Raw genomic sequence first — 6,394 nt, forward strand, 5'->3', positions numbered from 1 at the left:
GGGGTGCTGGGCCTGGTGGCTGACCCCTAGTGGCATCGAGACAGGAAAAGTCTTTGGTTTCCCTTAAACAACAGGTGGCACAACAGGTCTTATTACTCAGACGATTCAGGACAAAAGTGGACATTTATACGCAAACGTGATCTTTCATTCCCCAGCCACAGATATTCAAGGGCAAGGGCAGTAAACTGGGGCCAGGACAGGCAGATTCACAGCTTCTTCTTTTACACTGTGGCTGAGCAACCTGGGAGCTGCAACGCTTGAGATCTACTGGCAACTCGTAGGGATTTCTTGCACCAAGCCTCAGTGGACGCTCGCGTTGAGAGGTGCGGCTTGTGTCTTCTCTGGACGAATTGCCTGCAGATGGTCAGAGAACTACGGAAAGGAATGAATTCTGCCATCTTCACTCCCCTGACATTGCAATTTGCCATCATGATTTATAGTAGAGAGCGCCACAGAGAAGAAGCCAATACTTCCATTTCACAAAATCATTTAATTATTATCCCCCCATTTACTCCCCTCTTGCTAACTCAGCCAACAAAGGTATTTGGTTCATCTGAATTTAAAGAAAAATGTCTTCTATTCCCTTGTGCTTTCTCTTCTTCCCCATTTTCCTTTCCTTATGAAAAAAAAAATGCTTGTTTTTTTGAGAGAGAGAGAGAGAGAGGGAGCAAGCTGGGGAGGGGCAGAGAGAGAGAGAGAGAGAAATCCCAAGCAGACTCTGCACTGTCAGTGCAGAGCCCCACATGGGACTTGAACTCACAAACCCTGAGATCATGACCTGAGCCGAAACCAAGAGTCGGACACTTAACTGACTGAGCCACCCAGGCGCCCCTTTCCTTCCCTGTATTTATTGAGGCTCATTGTCTTTTCTCCTCTCTTTGTGGGTGTTTATAATGTCTGGAAAGGAAGAACAGAGATGCCTCCGTGGGCAATTTTAGACATTTGGGCCACGCTGTGAGTATGATGTACTCTTTCCCCAACTTTCCTTCAAGTCTTGAGTGAAGTATCCATTTCTCAGGAATGTTTTGTGGAGTTGGCTCTAGTAATCTGGCCTTTTTCCCAGGGGGTGTGGGACGGGAACAGGGGGTACCCTTGGCGGGGGGCGGTTCACTGTGGTTGCAGAAAGAGCTTGTGATGCACGTAGGGTCCCCCCTCTGACTCAAAGGCCCTACCAGCCCATGCTCTGGTTCTCTCCCCAGGGATTAGTGTGGAAATTTGAAGCCAGTTGAAGAGGGCTGGCAAAGAAATGGGTATTAGCATTGATACTTTGAAAGTGCAAAGGCTTGCCAAGGCTTAAATCCTTCAGTTGTTTTCAGGACGCTTTCAGAAACACAGGGCTGGAAATCCCAGAATCCTAATCCCATTTGGCTCTACCTGTACGCCTTCTCACTGTCGAAGGATTTTCTTCCCTCTACAAAAACACGGGAGTTGCTAAAAAATATGGCTGTGAAATTGCTTCCCCGGGCGGCACTGGGCTGCTTCAAAGGGAAAGTGTGAGAACCAGACAGAAATGAGGAAGATCACACTCAAGAACTAGACCTTCCAGCTCACGGGGGTGGAGAAAACGGGGGCTGTTAGTTACACTCCTTAAAAAAAAACAAAGCCAACCGAAACAAGCTGAACAGTTTATGGCCATTCTGTGCCTTCAGATGTTCCGTGTGAAACCATCCGAGGCCATGTGTCATTTTGAAACAGCGTTGGGTGGGGCTTAAGCCGTCCAGTGGCCTGCATTTGCAAATTGGTTCCGACACCAATTCCAATGTGGGTGTTGAGCGGGAGGGTGCTTCCCACAAAACACCAGGAATTCAAGTCAATTCTGACACTTAACCACCTGGGGACAACCTCAGATCCCACAGGTTGAGGGTTCAGTCCTGCAAGAAGACCCTCACCCACCCCTTCAGACGCCAGTCATGAGCCCAGGCTGTTCCCTGTGCTTCTGAAGGCCAGCTACAAACTGGCAGTTCCAACGACCCCCTCCAATTAGGGATGCCAATTGCGAGCCCAGGCTGTGACTGTGCTTCTGTGTGACTGGCTGTAAACCAGTGGTTCCTGTAACTCCTTCTTCAGGTTTAATTTGCTACAGCAGCTCACAGAACTCAGAGGAACATTCTACTTACTAGATTAGTGGTTTATTATAAAAGGATAGAACTCAGATGCTTAGGGCAAGGTGTGGGGAAGGACGCAGAGCCTCCAAGCCCTCCCAAGCACACCATGCTCCCCACGTCTGCCTGTTTTCATCAGCCCAGCAGCTCTGTGGACCCTGTCCTTCTGGGATTCTATAGAGACTTCATTATAATGGGCATCATTGATTAACTCATTGGCTATTGGTGATTGATTCACCCTCTGGTCCTACTCTTTTTCCACCCCCTCCCACCCCCGGAGTTCAGGGTGTAGGAATCACAAGCTTGGGTCACCTGGCAACCACCCCCCCTTCTTAGGTGCTTTCCAAAGGTCGACATTAACATGACAAAAGACACCCTGGTCAGTCTCATCTCTCAGGAAATTCCAAGGGCTTTAGGAGAAACAGGACGAAGACCATATATATATTTCTTATGATAAATCACAGCCCCACAATTACACTCCTGGTTCTCCCTTTTCCTGGCTCCGTGGCCTTGAGAAGTCGCTTCATCTTTCTGGTCCTTATGTATAAAGAAGGTCCCAAAGAGCACCTGCTTCACAGGTATGGGGTGGGGATGGAAAAGGCCGATTCCTGGAAGGGTAGGGGAACTGCCTAACATCTAGTGTTGGGCCTTTATTCCCCTTGTGCGTGCTGAGCGGGACCCTACCGAAGATTCTCAAGTTCTGTCTGTAAATATTAGAAAGCTGTCGGGAGGCTTGGCTTCTTCTCCAAAGGAAAAGAGCTTTCAAACATCACGGTGATATGGAGACAGGAAAGGCTTTCTAGAATCAGTTACAGGCATACCTCGTTTTGTTTTGGTTTTTTGGGTTTTTTTGCTTTGCTTTATTGCGCATCACAGGTATCGCGTTTTTTACAAATGGAACGTTTGTGGCAACCAGTCCATTGACATCACTTGCCCACAGCATTTGCTCACTTTGTCTCTGTCACATTCTGGCAAGTCTCACAATATTTCCAACTTCTCATCATTCTTATGTTTGAATGGCTGCAATCTCATAATAAAACTCGAACAGATGAGGAAGTGTGTGTTAGGGACGAGCAAAGAAAGTGGCTTCTGGAGATGGAGCGACTCCTGGTGACGATGCTGTGAAGACGGTTGAAATGGTAACAAAAGGTTTAGAATATTATATAAATGTAGTTGAGAAAGCAGCGTCAGGGTTTGAAAGCAGGGATGGAGTCCAATTCTGAATGAAGTTCTACTTGTGGGTCAAATGCTATCAAATAGAATCGCATGCTACAGAGAAATCACTACTGAAAAAAACAATCAACATGGCAAACTTCACAGCTATATTAAGAAATGGCCACAGCCACCCCATCTGTCAGCAGCCATCAATGTGAAGTCCAGACCCACCACCAGCAAAAAGACTGCATCTCGCCAAAAGCTCGGATAATAGCCAGCAAATTTTAGTGGTAATTTTTTTTTAGTGTTTATATATTTTGAGAGAGCATGAGAGCAAGTGGGGAAGGGGCAGACAGAGAGAGGGAGAGAGAGAATTCCAAGCAGGCTCCATGCTGCCTGCGCAGAGCCCAACTCCGGGCTCGAGCTTGGGAACGGTGAGATCAAGAGTTGGAACCTGAGCCACCCAGGAGCCCCTAGTGGTGTTTTAAAATGAAGGTAGGTACGTTGTTTTTTTTTAGACATGTGCTACTGTACACTTAATAGACCACAGTAGGGTGTTAACAGAACTTCTATATGGGAAACCAAAACATTCATCTGACTCGCTTGATTGTGATATTCCATTTATTGTGAGGTGGTCTGGAACCAAACCCAGGGGAGGGGAGGTCATGGCTCCCCCAGACTAGATACTACGTTTTATACCTTACGTACGTACACCTTACACGTTCTCCTACAAAGAGGGGAAAGAGGAGGCACTGAGGTTTATAATTCTGCTTCCAGTTTCCTTTTCCAGTGTAACTGGTTCATTTGTGGAGGTTACACTTGCTTTGGTAGAGCTTATAGAATACCTAAAACCCAGGAAGGCCATGGTCAGACACGGTAGGGAGCTGGACTCAAATAGATAACCTGAGTACCATTCCGGAAGGTGCTGCCTTGACTCTAAGGGCCGTACCCGCCCAGCGCGCGTGAGCATCGTTCCACACGTGTAGGAAGAAGCTTACAAATAGTAGCCTTGTCGCTCTCCTCCACCCGTACCGCTCACTCGCACACTCTCCTGGCCATATGCAGCAGCGGAGCCCTGGTTTTGAACACAAAGGACATTTGTTGCGTGTAATCTTTTTATAAAGCCGGCCTACTTCCATTATGCATAATCATGAAACTGGGGGTGAAGGAAAAAGGTAACTCCACATTCGAAGCCACAAAAGGGCCGTGATTCCTTTTCGGTCTCTTTATTATGAGGCCTCGTCTGAGTTAGATAATTTGCAGTAAAGTTTTACCCTGGAGCAGGCTTCGTCAGTCATGTTAAATTCATGGGGGAAAATCCTCCTAGGATTTAGAACTGAGAAATAGACAGCTTTAATAACGGAAACGCTGAGGTAAAGAGCAGGGAAAGGCAGCATGTTCTAACCATTTAGGGGGAAAATGGGTAAGGCGGTGCTAATAAGCCCTGCTATATTTTTATCTTACCATTTTCTTCATCTGAAGGAATATTGAAATGAGGTTTTAAATTCTGAATGATTATCTGACAGCTTCCATCTCTAGGGCAAATTATTAGCGAGAGCTCTATTTTGCTATTACCTTTACTCAAAGCTCAGAGGACGCACACTTACCCAGAGCCCAGATGCGGAAATAAAATCTGCAGATGAGAGTGGTGTGAACAGAATCCCAGAACCCAGCTACTTTTAGGTTCCTTTGTGTGACCTTTGTGGACATTGACCTTCTTATCAAGTAGGGCTGGGGTAGGGGTGGGCGGGGCCCATAGCACCCTCCTGGATGTGTTATGCCCCAACCTAATGTCATCTCTCACCGTTGGGCCTCAATCCATCCCACCACAGACCTGGAATTCCAATTACACCAAGCCACCCACTAGGTCCCAAACAGGCCACCTTTTTGAACAACCTCCTCCCACCCACCTTTCCCGTCCGGGAAACCAACCTTCTACTCATCTTTGAAGGTTCATCTCCAATGTGACTTTCTTCCAGAAATCTTTCCAACCCCAAACAGAATTGATGGCATAGTGTCCTGCCCTTTCAAAATAACCCAGTACTCTTTTCACTGTGGACCTTAGTGTGCTGGAATTATTAGTTTACGGTGTCCCCTCCCCCTGGTAACCCTAAAGGGCAAGGACTTTATCTCTGACATTTGTACCTTCTAGCCCAGGGTTTCTCAACAGCAGCACCATTGACATCCGGGGCTGGAAAATTCCTTGTTGTGGGAATCATCCCTGACCCCCACTCCCTAAATGCAAGTAGCACCCCATCCCCAGTGTGACAATTAAAACCATCTCCAGACATTGCCCGTTGCCTCCTGGGGGGAGAGAAAAGGGCCCCTGGTTGAGAACCACCGCTCCAGGCCTGTAAGAGAGAGCTTGATCTATCCTAGGTGCTCAATAAATATTTGCCGAGCTGATAAGTCAATGTCCAAGTTAATGAATAAAAATCTGGGTGAATCAACAGAGGAAGAAAGACCTCACTACAGCTTTTACACACTTACCAAATCAAACTTAAAACCTTTATTCCAGCAAGTCAAGGCTCTTCATGAACTGGCTTCACTTCTCCCTCTCTGTTCCTTGTACCCTGTGCTTCTCGCCCATGGGCTCTTCCCCATTCTTGAGCTTTATTTTCCTTCCCGCCAACCTAAATTCTGTACTCACTTCAACACAAAGAACAACTTACCTACTTCAAAAAGCCTTCCCCAACTCACCCAGCCTACAACGATCTAAGTATTCAGGAACAGGATCAGGGAGGAAAAATGGTAAGAATACATATATATGTAATATACGTGTAATAGAGGTCTATACACACCTATGCCTACGGATTATTATTTTTGGTCTTAGAACCATTCATCTGTTTCATAAACGTGTAGGAATTTTCTTCTCAACTAGAAGAATCGCTCCCTGATAGTGTCCTCACGCCTTCAAGGTTTTTCTCCTCCTCAGCGTTCGTGCAAGCTTTATGAACAGCGGGTGTTCAGCGTTTGCTTGGAATGAATTTTTTCTTTAAGCCACGAGCAGGTGTGTTAAATGTGTGTCGTTTGGGTGCTCCTGATGCAGTTTTGGTTTTAAAAGGCATAGGGCTAACTCTTTAATATCTTGCAGTTTTTAAACCCATTTCAAAGAGACTCTGCAAACATGAATAAAA

Source organism: Panthera onca, chromosome B2 (assembly GCF_046562875.1).
Source record: "Panthera onca isolate mPanOnc1 chromosome B2, mPanOnc1 haplotype 2, whole genome shotgun sequence".
NCBI classification, from domain to species: domain Eukaryota; kingdom Metazoa; phylum Chordata; class Mammalia; order Carnivora; family Felidae; genus Panthera; species Panthera onca.